Source organism: Diachasma alloeum, unplaced genomic scaffold, assembly GCF_001412515.2.
Source record: "Diachasma alloeum isolate Michigan unplaced genomic scaffold, Dall2.0 Dall_scaffold_00178, whole genome shotgun sequence".
NCBI classification, from domain to species: domain Eukaryota; kingdom Metazoa; phylum Arthropoda; class Insecta; order Hymenoptera; family Braconidae; genus Diachasma; species Diachasma alloeum.
Genome location: NW_021680344.1, coordinates 4,368,208 through 4,386,863, shown reverse-complemented (window position 1 = coordinate 4,386,863; position 18,656 = coordinate 4,368,208). Strand labels below are relative to the sequence as shown.

Genomic DNA, 18,656 nt, shown 5'->3' with positions numbered 1-18,656 from the left:
GAATTGTTGCAGAAATGTTGAGGGTGTCACATGTGATATTGCCGTTATTCTCGGGGGGCGGGGAGGTTCTCTCTTACATAAATACCCATGGGACAAATTCCAAGACACTGTTTGGAATAATTATTTTGTCCAAAATGTCGACAATTTTTGGGCGATAACCGATTGCTATTTTTTGAGAATTTGTTGAAACATCTTCTTGCGCGTTTCAATTAATTTTTCTCAATTCACCACACGGAGAAAAATGTTCAGTAAAGATTACGGAACTCACAATTCTCTCACCGATTACGGAATGGACTCAGAAAATTTAAGTGACGGTATCGCAATTTTTCACAGGAGATTCAGATAAAAATTACGGAACGCTCTCGAAAAATTCCATGACAGTTCCGTAAAATTTCCTACAACCATATTTCGCTCTGGAATTACGGAAAAGATACGTAATTTTTATGGAATATTTCTCACCGTGAAAAATAATGTTCTGTGTCGTATATATAATCTCTATTCAACCCTGGCAATTTCTCAATACACAGGCTTCATTCATATTATTCGAAACAAAGATCCATTTCACAAAAGTAGCGAAACCTCATAAATAACAACCCAAGAGAAGTTGGGGGAGAAAAAAAGGGTCGTGATGAAAGTCCATAATGTTTGAAAAGCGTCTCACAAATTCAGGTGGCGTTCAAAAGAGGATAGAAATTTATTGTCAGGCCATTATTCTTCGCGTGCCGAATTCAACCGATAATTACAGCACAAGGAGACTACAGAGTGGCCGGAAATTTGTGTCATATATTAGAATGATGGAGATGAAGTGGAAGAATGGGACGAGTCTGGTGGTGCGAGGGGGGGGGCTGTGAGGGGGAGGGGGAGTGAATCAAGGGAAAATGGTTGACGGTCTATAGGACAAAGTTGAGATCGATTTCACCAGAGACCGACTCGATTTAATTAAGCTCCACCCCTCCATTCACTCCAAGGTTAATAGTGGAAGTCGAGGAGTCGAAGGGCTTTGGCTGGATTCAAGGGTGAACCACAGGAATGACTACAATACTGTTAATCAGTGCCCCCTCGTGCAATATGTAATATTGATGCTCAATATTTAAACTCACCTGTACACCACCAACACCAACTATGAACAGAAGCTGTACCATGAAGAGAGCTGCTAAAAGATTCATGAGGGTTGTACCAGCCAAACTGCGTAAATCCGAGAATAAACTGCAATTATATGAAAGAGAATTTGTTTTCACAATATATCTTAGATTGTCTTAATATCACATTCTTCTCGATGAAATTCAATGAAAAATCCTATTAATGAAGGCCATTATGTCAGTTTTATTCTACTGGGTTGTTTTTTTAATTGAGAAAAAACCATTGGAATAAAGTTGCAGTGAGCATAAATTGACAGTAAAATAAATTTGCCACCTGGGGTAGAGCGAGGCAATCTTGCACCAGGTCGTTGTCAGTTCAATCCGATAAGCTCAATAGCCTCAGGATCGTACCAATTTATCAATCTCCCTCCTCAACCCCCTCACTCAGCCGGTAACCCTCTGAGAAAACCTCTTGTGCACATCCTCACATTTTTCTTTTTTGCTTAGGAAAAAAAAAAACGATAGCGTATTTTAAACTTTTAACACGAGTGAGCCTTCGCAAAAGCTCAACAATTCTCCGATTCAGTTGAGCGGAATTTTCTCCAGTGTAAACTCGATACCATTATACTCTATTTACTTGGTTTATTTTATTTTTCATTCTCTTTTATTTGTATGAGCCAGTTGGGAGTGAGAGAGGGGGCTGCTGTGAGAAAACTTTCATTTCTATTTCCTCACTTTGGGAAATGTGAATAGAACCTCTGCGGTGTAACTCGAGTTTTGCTCTACTTATTGAGGGCGTTTGAGAGGTTACTATCGATGAAAATAGGCTATACTAGAAAATATTGCAACGAGGAAATATGCTGGCTTTATTCTGTCGTTCAAAATGTGCTGAATATTTCGGGAGTTAATCGCTGGAGGGGCCCTTTTGGCGAGTTCTCTTGGGAAAAGCATCAACGACGAGAAAATACAGTCGAAAATAGTATATTGTGTTACAAGTGCGTAAAGAACCACTTTTTCGCACGCACGCGTACCATTCTATTTTTTGTAATACCCTATTTAAGTAATGGAACCGTACCCTAGTGGAAAAACATAAGGTGAAGGCGTAACATGCCTGATCAAATTTCGGATCAGAATTGATCAGTTTCTGATCAAGATCTGAACAGAATTTACACTCGGGTAGTGGGGGTAAAGTGGTTGCTTTACGCACGACCTCTGAACTTTACGCACATTGTGCTAAAACAACCACTTTACACACACTAAACACACACGGTTTCGAAAAGTGAACTTTTGAGGCAGGTATTACAAAAAAACAAAAAATTAATTATTCTCATTTCACTTTCTCATCGAATGGAGAATTGAAATAAAAAACGTGAATGTTGCTGAACAGTAAATAAATAACACCGGAAAATTGTATTAATTTTTCTGTACCAACGATTTTTGTTCGTCACATTCTACGTTTATGTTACACTGTGCCAACAATTGTATCTGCGATGAGAAATAGTATAGCCTTCCATGTTTTATGGAGCGAAAACCTCTTCGGTGACTCCCAAGAGGGGTTTGATGCTTCAGGTGTGTATCCCGTTCTGCAACACTACAACGCCAATGATACACTGAATTTTTCCCTTTGGGATTTTTTCTCAACGTGTTTTATTGAGTTTATTTCTTCACTTATCGTGTCGCAAGGTTCAGTGAGGATTTTTTTTTCTTCAGGGGAATATAGGGTTTGGTTACAGTTGATGCGCAAATATTGGAATATTTTTCACTATTCATCTGGCTGGATTTTTTCACTCATATATGATGAAATTGCAATTCCCATAAAATCTTTTATTATCTTGACTCGGTGAGTTCAGAACTGTTGGTTTCAACGGATTTTCAACCTCTTTCTTTTGCCCCTTTTTCTGTTGTCTTTTCGTGGTTTATTTTCTTTTTATTTTGTTGAGGGAATGAATTATTCAACAAATGAATACGGTAAAAAGAATGAATTTCACGCTTTTTCATGGCGCAAAATTTATTCAGCTTAATCGGCTTTGCGCTCTCTACGTGACGATCGATTTTCAAATGTTTTTGGATTTTATTGAAGCGATGGAAATGGAGAGAGAATGAACTTAATTGAGGGATTATTCTAAGATTTATAATAGGAAACGAGTTCAATGGAAATGAGAAAATATGGAATACACATTTTTAAACCAAGCTCTTCTGTTTACATTAAATTAATCAATTATTCGATTGAAATCAATTGCATTTCAAATCGTTCATTGGGTACAATCAAGTTTAATCGAGTCAAGCAATTGGCTTTGATGAATTCACTGGAATCTGTGAAATCACCACGAAACATTCTGTAAGAATAATTTAATCTGTTCATTCTGGTGAAAATTTTTTTATCGTGAACCATGTTGTTATGATAAGTAATGAATTTCAACATTTTACGTTTATTCCATGAATAAGAAGCTATGAAAACCCTTGACGATGGCAAGGGCCGCGTGAGTGAGCTTTCAGACTACAAAAGCTGAAGCGGCTAACAATGAACCCCGAATTTCCACTTTTTTCCGAGATAAAAGAATCTTGGACACACAAAAACGTAGGCAATGCGTATTGTTTCAGGCTTCATTGGATTCTTCCGTAATACACTTGACTCCTTTGTCCCTTTGAAATCACGGGAGTAGCGATGACACGTGGAAAAAAATGAGAGTGAAAAAAGATGAAAAAAAAGTGGACAAATTGTCTCGAAAAAAAACCATTACTTTACAGTTTGTTTCCAATGTAATTCGCTGGAAAATTGATTGAACATGTGTAATTATTTGCTCTCCGGTGATAACCAAAATACGATGACGTGAAAAACGGGAGATGAAATAACGTTGAGCGAAAACAACTGTGAATTAATGCTGACTGTAAGCGGATGGTAAAATGAATAAACCTCTCTTCGTTTGAGTGAATCTGCAAAAAGCAAAAAGCGTTCCGCTACGCTTTTCACAAAATGTAATTATATTATATCTCGGTTGTTCTCCCAAAGCTCCCGCGGAAGGCGCAAGCATGCGCGCGTTCTAGAGCGTCCCATTTTTTTGTAATCTTTTTGTCGTTGTTTTATGTTTTTTTTATTTTCATTACTTTACGAAATTCATGAGGGTTCCGATTAATTAATGACATTGTTTAGTATCCAAAGGATGGGGTTGCTTCCGGACATTTATCCGATGGCGGTAATTGAAATTCCAAAAGGATTCAATCGTAAATTTTGGTTTGACGACTCGGGGAATTTATAGCCATTTCAATTGGTAACTTTTTTTTTGTTGAATAAAAGATAAATTCTGATTGAATCGCCTCCTCAAATAACAATAATGTTTGATATTCTCGCGAATGAAAACAAAGCATGTATTCAATCTTTTTGTGTTGCGCGTTGGATTATTTCGGAAAAGGCAATCCATTAGAATTAACAAAGTATGAATACAAGCACTCGCAATTATAGATAAACACAGCCCTTCGTCTCAACCAAAATCGATACTCTCCAAGATTTCCCCGTCTACGCGCATCATTTTTTTGGAGGTGTACTTTTTCATACACCTCAGGAAAACAACCAACAATTTTTTTTCTTACAGCCGTTATGACAAAAAATATCATTCGACATAGGGCCTAAAAGCACTTTTTTGGCTCATATGAATTCAACCCTCGTCTTCGGCTGGGGCTGTAAACTCATATTCGCCAGAAAAGTGTTTTTTTGCCTAATGACGAAACATACGTTTTCTTCACTGATGATTTTTTTTTTTTCATTTTTTATTGGTCATCAGGAACTGCAAAAGCTCCAAGCAGTATAATGAATTACAAATTCTCGTTCACATCGAGCCAATTTGAATTTATTGATGAGAAAAGAAGGGAAATGAAAAGGTCGTATTCCTTATCGCATATAGATTGGTTAACTTTTTTCATCTGCAAATCCCACTCACCCGGTATTGTTATTCATTTTATTGCTACCCTGAAAAGCCTCAAGTTTCCACTGAGAAAATTGTGAGAGGTTTACTCCGAAAAATTAAGACATTAATTGGTTATTGCAATGGTGCGAATCAAAAGGTTAATTTTAGACGTGGTTATAGGTATCGGGGTTATTACCAGTGGTTGTTTAGATGATGACAGACTTCTTGAGCTTTCTCGGATGTCGTAAACAATGTTTTAAACTTGTTCAAAGCGTTATGATAATTGCCGTCTGCTCCAGCACGAGCATGAATTAGTAATTCAGAAAATTCAAAATGAGACTGCTCTTCAGTTGAGAACTTGTTTGTGACTTTCTTATGTATTTCATGGACCTCTCTCTCTCTCTCTCTCTCTCTCTCTCTCTCTCTCTCTCTCTCTCTCTCTCTCTCTCTCTCTCTCTCTCTAGTTCTTCATCCATTTGGTTCGATAGCGAACATTAATTTCTAGTTACATATAAATTCTAAGCACGTTCGACCATCTCCCCGAATATCTTTCATAACTCTGCACAAAATGTGCATCGTAACGATACCCCTCAATAATCTTATTGAAAAAAAAAAGGAGAGAAGAATGCAAATGGGGATCTCATCAAAATGGCGTTTCTCTATAAATATGAATACGTTGGAATACGTGTGCATACAGGGCATATTTTTGGTGGAGATATCTCCATGAGTTATTCAGGTGCTGCAGCAATGTGTCAATGTGGGAGAAATTGTGAATCTGATCGATTCAGAGCAGGCACCTTTAGTCCGCCGGGAAATTGGGGAAAAGAGAAAATAAAAGATGGGGGTTGCATCTTATATCAAATGTCAGAGAGAAATACACATCTGTCATTTACATTCGCGGAGAATCTATCCCATCGATAGAATAGGAATATACTGTTTGAATTTTTTATTAAAAATTCAATTTATAATTTATGTTGAAATCTTTAATTTTATTGATTTCGAATATGTTTACAACAATTACTTCATTTCTCAACTTTGCCTAATTTGAAATTAAACATGAAACCCGTTTCACTAACGATGTAACTAAAATACAAACTTTAGAAGCTGTTCAAATGTCAGCAGGCCTTGAATCCAACGAAAAGGGAGAAAAAACACTAGTTATTACCGTCGCGTCAGCAATGTTTATTCCCCCATGTGAATGAGTAAAAAAAATATAATAAATATCCCTCCATCAATTCCACATGATCAAGGACACCTGAATCAAACTCAACCAAATATTCATGGCTCATAACTTTTTTATGGTCCGAAAACTATAGCTATGGAACTTTGTCTTGTATCGAAACGTGATGCAAGGGATATACCCCCGAAGCTGACGATGATCAAGGTAGTGGATGTGTATAGCGTGTACTAGAAGTCTCCCATTAAAATTACATTAACTCGTGAGTAACACGCGAACGAAGTTAAAGCACGACCATTTACTCAACGAGACGTAGTAGTGTACTGTAGCCGAAGTAGTTGGAGTTGAGTTAAAATGTAGGTATAATATATAGGTGTACACATGAGCGATATCCTTTCATTCAATAACGCAAAAGTGATAGCTATTATGAAATTTTTCTAATTCACGGGGTAGGTGCAGGCTATCGCTACACTGTTAAAAAAATTTAACTGAATTTTTCAGAAAATGACACCTAATTCAATTTAACGGAAAAAAGTCTATGAAATTTCAAGTTTCCCTGAAAATTCATGGAAATTCCTGATTTTTCAGTGGAAGAACCATGAAGATTCCGAAATTTCCATGAATTTTTAATGTAAACATGATAATTCAATAAGAAATTGCTCTAAAATTTCAGAAAATTGAAAATTCAAGGACATTTTTGCTTGAAGTTTCCTAATTTCCATTAATTTTTATGGAATAATTTAACTGAAATTTAAAATTTCCATGAATTTTCCACGAAAACCATAAATTTTCAATAGTAAAATTCCCTGAAATTTCAATGAAACCGTCACTTGTTTCATATTTCGAGACTAAAGCCTGGAAACTTCAGTGAAAATTTTTTAACAGTGTATGAAAGGGAATATGGATTTTCAGAAAAAATGTTAACATAGAATTGCAATTATTATTGATAGGCTATTTACAATGTCGAGCTATCAGTGATAGAGTTGGTTAATTATTGGCAGAACGTAATTGATAGGAGAAATTAATTAATGTCTTTTTTTCCCCTCTTTTTTTCGTTATACGTGGGAAAAGTGCGGTAACGAGATTATGGGGTAAATGGCACGGAGAATGTAAGTGATAGGTTTAATGTGATTATTAGTTAAATTGGCCTATATTGGAAAAATATGTAACCGGGCGTATGATGGATAGGGAATAAATTGAGTGAAGTAATTTTTTAGGGTTCTGAGAGACCTTAAAAAATGAAAAATGTCTCAATCTAGAACATTGCTTCTTTTCTAGGGTGAAAATCTTTCACATTTTCCTTCTATATTATTAAAATTTTGCGGTGCATGACGACCTCATTGTACAAACGTCGGCGAAAAAATTTCCTCTCTCGAGTGTGCAAAAGCCAGCCAGCCAGCCAGCCAGCATTTTTCGTAGCTTGTGGAAGACATCCACATGTTCTTCATTTAATTCCTGTTTCATTTAATATCACCAGAGAACCTCTTCACGAAACATGAAAAGCATTTTAAAAATACTACTCAGTTGTTCATGAGTAATTTATCTCTTTATTACGGAAAATAATTTGCGACGTTCTGCTGAGTCGACTCGGTATTTAGCAGCTGAAAGTGTAGCAGAAGAAAATACGTAAAAAGCACATTTGCTGGATTCACACGTACGGTACTGCATATTTACCGGCTATTTCACCAACGACTCTCTCAAAATACAGCAATCTCCATATATGTATTAGAGCATATGCTTATGGTTTTTTTTCTCTTATAGCCCTAGCAGTACATTATGTTATTGAAATTTTTTCTGTCATTTTTATTTTTTCCTCATGTACTTTTTGTCTTTTCAATTCGCTTGTGGATCACCGCGGGCTCCTCTCAAATGGCCGAGTATTATTCGATCGATCCCCGGGGCTTTTTCATGTTCTCTTACGTTTTATATCTAGACACTGTATATAGAAAGAACCATTTCAAATGTCAGCAGAAGATAGAGGGTGGAAGACCGATAGTTCGGGGGATTACGGTTGGTCGGGCGGGTGGGGTAAAATGGTAAGTTGAGCAAGAGTGGTACATACCTCAAGTTGATGGGTGAAGCATTGAAATGGTAGTGATAAATAAAAAAAAAGGAACATAAATTGAGGTGGGGAGGAGTAGGGGAAGTATTCATCTGGATCCTAAGAGGCAACAGGAAAATTTTTTCTCCTGATAAAGTGACAGAATCATTCGAGCATTATCAGGCTGAATATAATATTATATATTATCGCCAAGTTTTCAACGAAAACGTCGGATAAAGTTATTCTTCTGTTTTCCACTTATAAAGACTGAAATTCCTCACTCTCTTTCTCTCTTCGTATTTCCTTCTATAGCAATCTTTCATTACTTCACATTTAGCCCCATCTCTGCAGTGGAGACTAGAATAAATGTTGAATGAAGGGGTTTTTTTTCCAAACGTCAGAGGTGTCAACGAGCCAGTTGGAGCTCACGGGCTTCATGCAAACTGATCGCGTGACGGGATTTTCGATAGAAGTGGAAGCAACCAGTTGACCCAGGGATATATTTTCAACCGCAGAATTATTAAACGTGACGTTGAATTGTCGGAGGCTCCTGTAACTGGGGATAATGGGACGAATAGTGACACTGGGGAAAGCCGCAGGGCGTTCTGAGAGGGAGGGGGGTATTATCTACATGAAATGATAGCAAGTACAGAATTATAGTCGATTGATTCGCTATTGGCTAGGGGCCTCAGACGTCATTTGTAATTGACATACGACACTGGAACCACACCCGTTGTACTCCGGTAATGGTTTTTTGCTTGGATAAATAGCATGACAATATTGATGACATGATATTGAACGTTTTACCGATGGAATTGAAATGAAAAAATTCTGAATAAAGGGAGAAAATGGGGGGAGTTCAAACAGCCAAGGTGATGGGGAGTGGCAATAGAGAATTTCAATTGAAAATTCTTCATTCATTTTTTTCTTGATTTAATTCATTGAAGAATGGTGGAATGATTGATTGTGATTTGAATCGTGTAGTCCTTTTAATTTCTTTAGGAATCTCCTTGTTAAGGAAATTCATTGCTAAATTTTCTGTCAACTCAACTCTCAATTACACTAATAGAATTATCCAAGTGAAGCTGACCCCTTTGTTGAAAGCCTTCAACTCTACAAGCAGAAATTTTTCCCCTGACTTCAACAGGTTTTAACATTTATAACTGAGAACTTGGTGAAAGGGAGAATTTTACTTTTCAAACAAAAGGAACTATGGAATTCTTATACAGTTTCTAACAAAGTATTCTGTGAGATTCTCGACAAAAGTTGAGACTGAATAATACAAAAGACCAGGGAAATATTTCTGGAGTCGAAAGACGGAGAAAAAGGGAATTGACGGTTTCTTTCCATTTCCGAACAATTTCCGGGTGATTTCGATCGTTGCTGAGATTTTTTATTTCCGACGTAACTTCTTTACTACTACGTCGATAAAATTCTTTCCCTCAAGTATTCCATGTACCAGTGAAAACCAAGCTTCAGGAAAAATTCAGTGTGAAATCAAATTTCAAAAATTGACAATTTATTTTTCCCAAAGCTCAGCCAGGCAGTAAAAAATTGAATGTCGAAGGAGAATCCATAAATATAGAATTTCATTCAAATGTCTTTAGTTATATTTTTCATTTGCACTCGTATGTAAATTAAAACGAGTGAAAAACGAATTTTCAAGTACCGAAAAACACGAAATATTTGGGCGTTTGGTTACATCCAACGAATCGATCAGTCAATTTGACGGAATGAAATACACAGTTCAGGGAGCACGAAATATCATCACATCAAATGGCTCAACTCGTGAATATTTTTGGAAATATGATATCCCGGGGGAGGTGTTTCATTCTTTCGTCAATAGGAGTGACTTTTCCATGTATTGGAATTGCAGTTTAGAATCCAGAGGTGGAATGGTAAAACGGCTGGCATCGGAATGACAATCTTTGATTAGGCGATTATTTCGAAATGGACATGTTTTCTCTCGGCTGAGTGATATTTCACAATTTCTTCCCCACATATATTTAAATGTTCTGTAGGAGAAAAAATGAAAATTATCATTATAACAAATGCAATATCCATTTATTTGTAATATTATTTCACTTTTCACCGAATGCTCAAGTATTTCCGGAAGAAAAAACACTCTAGCGCGTGACTCGTAAAAGATAACAAATGAGTAATTCATTGTTCAGGAATGGATAAACGAAAATTGTTCTCATCTTTCGATCACCAATATTATCTCATACAATCGACAAACGAAATGGTATTCTTAAATTTCATCATTTTGCGATTGCATCGTGGATGACTAAATCGTTTGGAAATCGCAAGATCGGAAATTTACATGATGGCATTAAAAATATTGCACTTCGTGATAATACCATTAAACTTTAAAGCCAGAAATAAGAGAGAGAAAGGGAGAAAACAATGAAAAATTACGAGCAAACCAAGTTGAAAGTTTGGTAGGTATATTGGAGCTCCACAACAAATGCTTTCACATTGGAAAACTCCCCCGGGGGTCTCTGGATACCATCGTAGATAATTAACGCGATTCGAAAGAGGTCTTGAGTGGAGAAAACTCATTTCTTCCCACCATAGTTTCTCACAATTCAACGATTTCATTTATGTCAGACTATACGTACTGTTAAACTCCTCGTATGCTCCGCAGAAACTTCTCAAGTACACGCCTTAGTATGCTGTGCTGCGCGGAGGAAGCGTCGTTAAACCTTTCAACGTGCAGACAATGAATGGTTCAAGGTAATGGGAAGCCATAATCCGTAGACACATTGCACTTGATCGCTAACCATTCAACTTCTTCTTCTTCTTCATTCTCATCTCGGTTTATTCTATACGATAGGGGTCTTTCGCCAAACCATTCTTATAGGGACCAATAGGGTGCACAAAAATTGTCCATATTGACTTTTTCAATTTTTTATCTCACATTTTCAATGTGGATATCTCTGACTTTATTCATTCGTCTTCACCTCAGCTTGTCTAAGCCCATTATCCTAAACAGTCAAGTATTTCCTTAATGATTTGCTTAATTACGACCGAAACCCTTGACCCGGACTGTCTATTCGTCTCCCCCGCCCCCTCCCTCTCCCATCGCTGCTTCCACGGCAATAATTCATTTTATCACCAAGTGGTAATCGATACTCCAAAACTCCAAGTGCAAAGATATACCACAAGCCTATATCTATATCTGTACGCTATCCAACGTCCGAAAACCAGAGATGCAAGTAAAACAACGAGTATGACTTAACCCCTTGTACCACTATCTTGTACAGAAAATAATCAACACAACACGTAGAAATACAAATTGCAAACGTTGTTGTGGCCTTGTTAATTGTTTCGTATTTCACGTGAGTCGACTTCATATATTCATTCATTAATTATCTCCTTTTATATAGGGTTTAAATATATTGTACTCATGGTGTAATGGCACACCGCTGATTAAACTGGAATCGTTAATTATATTGTTGGGTCAATGTTCACACGCCAAACGAGATAATATTTGTTGCATGGCCATACGCTATTGGATTTCATAGTAAATTAATCCCCGGGTTAATAACACACCGTTTGTTCTTCCGAGATTAAATGGAATAATAATGGAGCAGGATGGCAAAATTTATGCTTGACAAAATGAGAAAAGCCAATTGATTTTTTAAATTAAAAAATAAGACTTTTTTTAATTGAGGGAGAAGCGGATTGCCTTTTAGTTTTTGTATCGAGTGCACGCCATGATGAAACATCTAAATAATTAGAATTTCTCTTGCATCATAGTGACGTAATAATAATTAACAAAAGTAAGTTATAACGAAGCAATTAGTTCACCTTACCTGTACGTAATGAATGCAAATACAAGGGCAACTAACGATAGGCTACCACCGAGAACAACAATAAGACTGAGGACACCGTCTTGATCAAGCGCACCAGCGATACCCGATGAAATGCCATTTGTCCCAGCGGCATGCCTGTTAAGACCATGAATTACTGCACCGCTGTATAGGGTATCCATAGTGTTGTCGCACTGTTGGCAGGCTTCAGGCTTCTCTTGTCGCTCGAGGGTTAATTTCTCAGGCGTTACTGCATCTGAAAGACAATGAAATGAGTCTTTCAGTTTGTACTCATCACTATCATAGCTATCTTCTCAACAACTCATTCGCAGTTATGCCACAGAGACCATAAACAATTGGATTTTTCTTATTCTTTTTATGATTTTTTTTTTCAGCGAGTTATAGAGACAATATTCAGTGCATTTTTCACTTCTAACCTTTTCAACTTGTTCAATAAAATCAGAAAACTCCTGAAATTTATTCCCGAGTGAATATATGGTAATAGATCTCCAAGTGTTGCTAGGAATTCTCTTGGGTCGGATGCATAATTAATAAGCGACTCGGAAAAATATATATAGAATATTCTTCACCACACGGAGAGAAATTTTCTACGAAAATTCTGATATGATTACTGGAAAAAATCACAATCTACCGGCTGTGAAAAATTCTAGTGCTGTTAAGGTAAAATTTCTTGGTATTTCTGGTAAAATTTCTGGGGATTTTTGTGAAATTTTCACAGGCATACTGGGAAAAATTCACGTTTTCCCCAATAAAATTTCTAGTTCCGGCACTGGAATTTTTTCCTGGCCGTCACTTTGCGCCTCTTTTCCTGTGCTAGCACTAGAATTTTTCTAAAAAATTTCTCTCCGTGGATTCTCATTTCGAGTGAAATTTTCAGGTCCATGTGTATCATTCCCACCGAGTTACCACCGAAAACTCGTCCTTGACATCGATCCATGCGAGTTGGGATTCTATTGAGATTTATGTGTTGTAAACAGGTCATTTCGTGTAAGTATTATAAGAACTATGTTTCAGCAATTACGGTGACAGAATTTATGTGTTTTTTAAACATTGAATTCTATTTGGGGATAGCATATTTTTCTCCGCATAAACATTTGCAACAAATATATTGGCTATATTAAATGTGCTCCTCATGAAAATGAAATTAGGAAAATTAAATGTCCCTCGATGGTTCCTATTGTTTATTCAGTAGTCTCTGGCGTATGTTGAGGGATTTTTTATCACTCTTCCTTTATAAATAATGTATGAGATGATGTGACAATATTTCTTTCATTAAATCTCATTCGAATATACTCTAGGTAGTATTCAATTAGAGTTAGAGTGGTAACCATTCAAATCTAACATTAAATTGTTCATGAAATAGTAATCATCAATGAAACTAAATTCAGACAGTTTCACCACTTCCCTCGTGATGACGGCATTCCATACTTCGTATACAAATTAGTGAGTGAGAACATGTCTAGGTACATATTTATTCAAATTCTGCTATTTACTCACAACTGCTGAAGGGCAACTTCATAAAAGGAAAAAAGAACTCATGCTAGGTGCACTTGCATTCACAAACTACACATCTTTCTCCGTGAATTTCATCTCTCTCTCTCTCTCGCTCTCTCTCTCTCTCTCTCTCTCTCTCTCTCTCTCTCTCTCTCTCTCTCTCTCTCTCTCTCTCTCTCTCTCTNCTCTCTCTCTCTCTCTCTCTCTCTCTCTCTTATTTACTCATTCTTCGAAACATTGAACTGGAATACGGAGTCCCCTCTTATTTATTGTTTGACGTACATTCTCGTCTTTAATAAAAATTTATAAACCATTCGGTAAAAAAATCACTTACAAAATGAGTAAACCCTGAAAATAGAATATGTACGCCGGTGTTTCACGTTGTTGTACCCATCTAAACAACAATGTTTGCCATTGGTTAACTCGGTATTGATAAAGTCTTTCCGCTTTGCGACTATTCCGTATATGTAGGACCGTTGCAGATGCACTTCGAAGCTATTCCAGTGAAAAAAATTGAGGCGGAATTTGTAAATATATTGACTATTTCTCAACATCACTTTAAGACCCTTAAAAACTTGACTTCAAGTATGATTTTCACTTCAGAGCTTATAGGAGCTACACGTCAACAAGTATTTGGTAAACGGCAATCTTACGAGACCCACTTTATGATTTTAATGTCAAAAAGTCAGAAGGATTTATTTATTATTTAATATTCTTGATTATTTTTCTCACTCCGATTTCAGCCAATCAGAGCGCAGTATTTGAGGCTGTCAAACAGTTTTATTTCGGAAATTTCTGAAAAATTTCCGACGGAAATTCACTAGTAGCTTTTCAAATGTTTCTCATCTTTCAATGCATTTCACGTTTAATATTCTGTGTGACAGATAAACAAAATAGTATATTATGTCATCAGGCGATAAAAGTATTATCTGGCGAATGTGATTACAATCCTTGCCTTCGGCTCGGATTATAATGCCACCTTCGCCAGATAATGCTTTTGTCGCCGTGTGACATACGATATTTTATGTCGTTGGGCCCGAAAACCGCGATCTAACCGAGCGAAGCGAGGTTAGAGTCGCGGTTTTTTCGGGCCTAATCACATAAAAGTGAGTTGCAAATGTATGGCTGTGTAAATGTATCCGGATGCTGTTCACTGCACTCTGCTTGGTCGAAATCCGAGTGTAAAAATAATCCGTCAAATACCAAAAATCCTTAAACCTGCAAAATTTGACACAATCGTTCCTAGGCAACGAAACTATCGGAAAATATCCGATAATTTTGAAGCACTAGTGGTATTACTACTGAATATTTTATGATTGTACGTTGCTTGGATGGACTTGAAATTCCTACCCCAGGGCAGTTTGCTAATTAACGGAAAATTGTGTGTACTGATTAAGTTCATAATTTGAAAGATCCAGAAAGTTTCACCGGGGCATGGTGTCGACATTTTGTTGATAGACAATGTCAGCTTAAAGTCTTGATCGAGTCAATTATAGTTCATCTCACGCAAGAGATTACACAACTTGCACACAATTGAAAATGTTTATCTGTCTGAGGTGATGATGAGGCTTCCGAGTCTCTGGAAATTCAGTCATAATTTCTGGAATTTGCCAAGAGAGAGGCAAAATGCACAATATTTATGAAGTACTATTTCCATAATGCAGTATTCAATTAGATGGATTCAATGAAGATTATTACATTGTTAGGGTTCTCTAGGTTCTGTGCACGGCTCCCTCGGGACCGGATCTTATTAGCTCTGGAACTGACATTATGAAGATGTCGAGGGGAATGCGGAGACATTCACATACGAGATGTTGATATAGAAGAGATGAGCGTGAAATATTCTGCGTCACAGGGAGAAGGAGTCATTTCGGCGTAAATTTCTCGGGAAGTGAGTAAAACAGGAGAATTTGCATTTTCTCGTACTTGCTGGGCATTGTCAGAGAAAGGTACTGTCAAGCTATAGTTTGTCCTATGTGCAGAACGTGAATGAGAGAGCATCAGAGATGGATAAATCTCTCGCAAATCACAGCCTTTTGACGGCTATGTGGTTTATAATTCCTGTGGAGTTGCTGTCAGTGAATTCGGAAGGTATATTTGGATGATGAGAGAATGCTAGGATAAAATTTTCCATGCAGATAATTAATTTTATGGAATTAAATGAATTTTATGCAATAGCATGGGATTTTAGCACTGAAATAGAGTTGGAATTATACTCTGATAATACCGCAGGATGATGAGTTCCCTCTTTTTTTCAACGGACTAATTAAACTTTGGGGTCCCGTCGCAATGCATTCAATCAAATAATGAAATTCAATCTTGCTCCATTTAATTTATCATTTTTCCGGCCATTTTATTTGTCTAAAAAAGAAAAGTTTGTGTGATATTTTCTTGTTCCGTGTAACGAATACCTGAATTCAGAGAATACACATCACGTCAAATTGAAAAAGTTTCGCTGATTCCAAGCGCGCCCCCCCCATTCAAGAGCGATTTCTAAAGTTGAATAACAAAAACAAAAAAAAAGGAGGATTTACGGGCCCTTTTTTTGCACATTTTGTAAAATAAATCTGGTCGAGGGGGGCAACTGCAGTTTCCGGAGTCACGAAGCGTTCGAGGCTATTTCCGTTGGAGTTGGAAAATGCGTCCCCCGAGATATCGAATAACGAAGTCGAGTTGTTGACAGCAGTACAAAAACGTGATCGCAGTGCAGATTTACCGTTTGTTTATATAGGTAGAAATTTTGTTCTCCGCGTTGGTCCCACACCAACATTATCCTTGTATTTTCTACTCTCGCAGTACGTGACACAGTACTCAAATTTACGACCGTATGGAAGATCATGATAAACTTACCGTGGAGTATGTAGAGAACATTTTCATTCTTCTTTACAACGTCATTAATGTCAGTGGGCCACTAGTTTCCCGGCATTTTATGGTACTTTTCATCTTGTTTTCGATCAAGATATACTCTAAAATATGCTTCTCAAGAGTGAGAAGCACAAAAATTGTGATTTAAATATATAATATTCTTTATTTTTCAAAAAAAAAAATCAACCAAAAAATAATTTTCCTTTGATGATTTATTAATTCTATAAATGATATGTGTCTTGGCAAAAAAAGATGATACGATACTGATAAACCCCGACGATGACGACTCGTCAGTAGACGGAGCGCAACTGGAGTTGACTGCCGACCATGCTTTTGTAAACTGATCTGCGCGCATGGTCGTCAACATGCGGAGCGTATGAATGTTGAGGCACCCCTTGGTGTACCCATGATCGTATATATACCATGACTCTAGAATGAAAAAGCCAAATGATGATGATGATGATGAAAAAAAAGGATAGGAACGAAAGGAAGAGAAAATGAGAGGATCTCTGAGATATGCGAATACTCATCTGGGATAAGTCTGTGGAGAGATAACACTCATGTACAAATTACCAGTTGGGCTGGAGTGTGCTGGCAAAAAAAAAGTGCTGAAAAACTACTAAATATGTGACTGGCAAGTTTTCTCATTTCCGTTGGCATCCTTTAGATATTTGAATAACCGAATTACGAGAAAGTTTTCCCCTCAATTTGAAGATTATATTTCATCGCACGAGTCAAATTGCTGGATAATTAAAAGACGTAATGCTCTGTAATACAATCTACATGTTACGGAAGTTTAACATTGAGTTTACTCAATGGGATGAAATTAGTAGTGAAGTGGTAAAACGGTACATACAAGTCAATTTTGACTATTGACCAGTTTTCAATGAATATCTCGGAATCTAAGGGAGATAGGAAAACTTTTGTTATAACCTTTTTTGTAGAGCCGATTGAGAGCTACAACAATTGTAATTACGAAAATTTCGCTATCTCCCTTAGATTCGGAAGTATTCCTCAAAAACTGGGAGATAAGTCGACTTGAACCGTTTTATCACTTCGCTACTGAAATGTTCTCTGTCGGTAATTCCATTGTGGTAATCTAGTGGATAATAGAGTGTACTGTACCGCAAATGACCTCAAATTAGATAATTTATAGCGATATTCGAACTAGTGTATCATTGACAGGTTCAATTAACCTTGGATTCATCATCAGATGCATAATTTAGTTGAGGAATGTTGGCTCGTTTATTTTCATGAAATTACAATATACCGCTGATGATAACTAAAAAATAATAATACATCATTTCTCATTCTCATCATCTATGAAAGGGTATTCCATAATCCTCAAAGTGACATGAAATAATTATTATCCCCCTCGTGATAATAATCCACTCAGCAGCGTCGAGCGAAAAATAATATACGACAAAGAAAATATTAACTCTAGTGTTCAGCTTCCAGTTATTACAACGTATATACCTTGCGATTCAAACGGATCAGAGCAGTTTAAGCACTGTTACCTATGTAAACAGGGAATGTCCCTGGAATTTTGCGCATCGTAAAATTCCTCATCCGCCATCTCAAATTACAATTGTTATCTCCTGCAAACGGGAGGAATAATCCTCGTATTTTTATCTCACTATCAACTCCATAATACCCAAACATACAAAAAAAAAGGCTTGCATCGTTTGTCTATTGGAGTTGGAGTCCAATAACAATGCCTCTCACAATTTCCATTGAATGTTTTCCCTCGATAAAGTGAAATCGGTTTATTGTAATTCTCTTGGAAATAATTTTCCTTTTCACCACCTAACAATGTCCCTCGCCGATTGTCAAGCATATATTTTTTTATTCCATTTTATTTTGGATATACCTCGGGGAGTTTACTCGAAATAGCGCGAAAGTAAAACGAGGAAAGGCTCTTTTCCGTATTTACTATGAAATTAATTTTCTCATTGTTTTTTCTCCGCCGTGCTTCCATCTCTTTCAGAATTGACGTTTATTAGATAGGGGATTTATTTTTTTTCTTTCAGTAGATCTTGATGTCCACTGGTAGGAGATCCGGATGCCTTGTATAGGCATACGTGCTTTCCTTACATTGCCATTAGTAGGTCTCATATTGCACATGAATCAGCTGGCCTTCTCGCCACCCCCTTCCCCAGTTCCATTCATTCTCTGTCGTATACACTATACGTTAATAGTACTTGGTGCTACCATGAAATATGAAAGCTTTTTTATTGCCAACCATTGCGGAAGCTCATGAAA

The 18,656-nt window shown here is 36.9% G+C and overlaps 1 long non-coding RNA gene across 1 annotated transcript; it reads right to left on the bottom strand.

Annotated features, from left to right (window-relative positions):
- Positions 1-1,112: 1,112 nt before the first annotated feature.
- LOC107038962 lies at positions 1,113-16,682 on the bottom strand. The gene is made up of 3 exons (XR_001460929.1): positions 16,380-16,682; positions 12,018-12,270; positions 1,113-1,206 (listed from the first exon to the last, which is right to left on the bottom strand). It is a non-coding gene; the product is annotated as an uncharacterized LOC107038962 (long non-coding RNA).
- Positions 16,683-18,656: the final 1,974 nt, after the last annotated feature.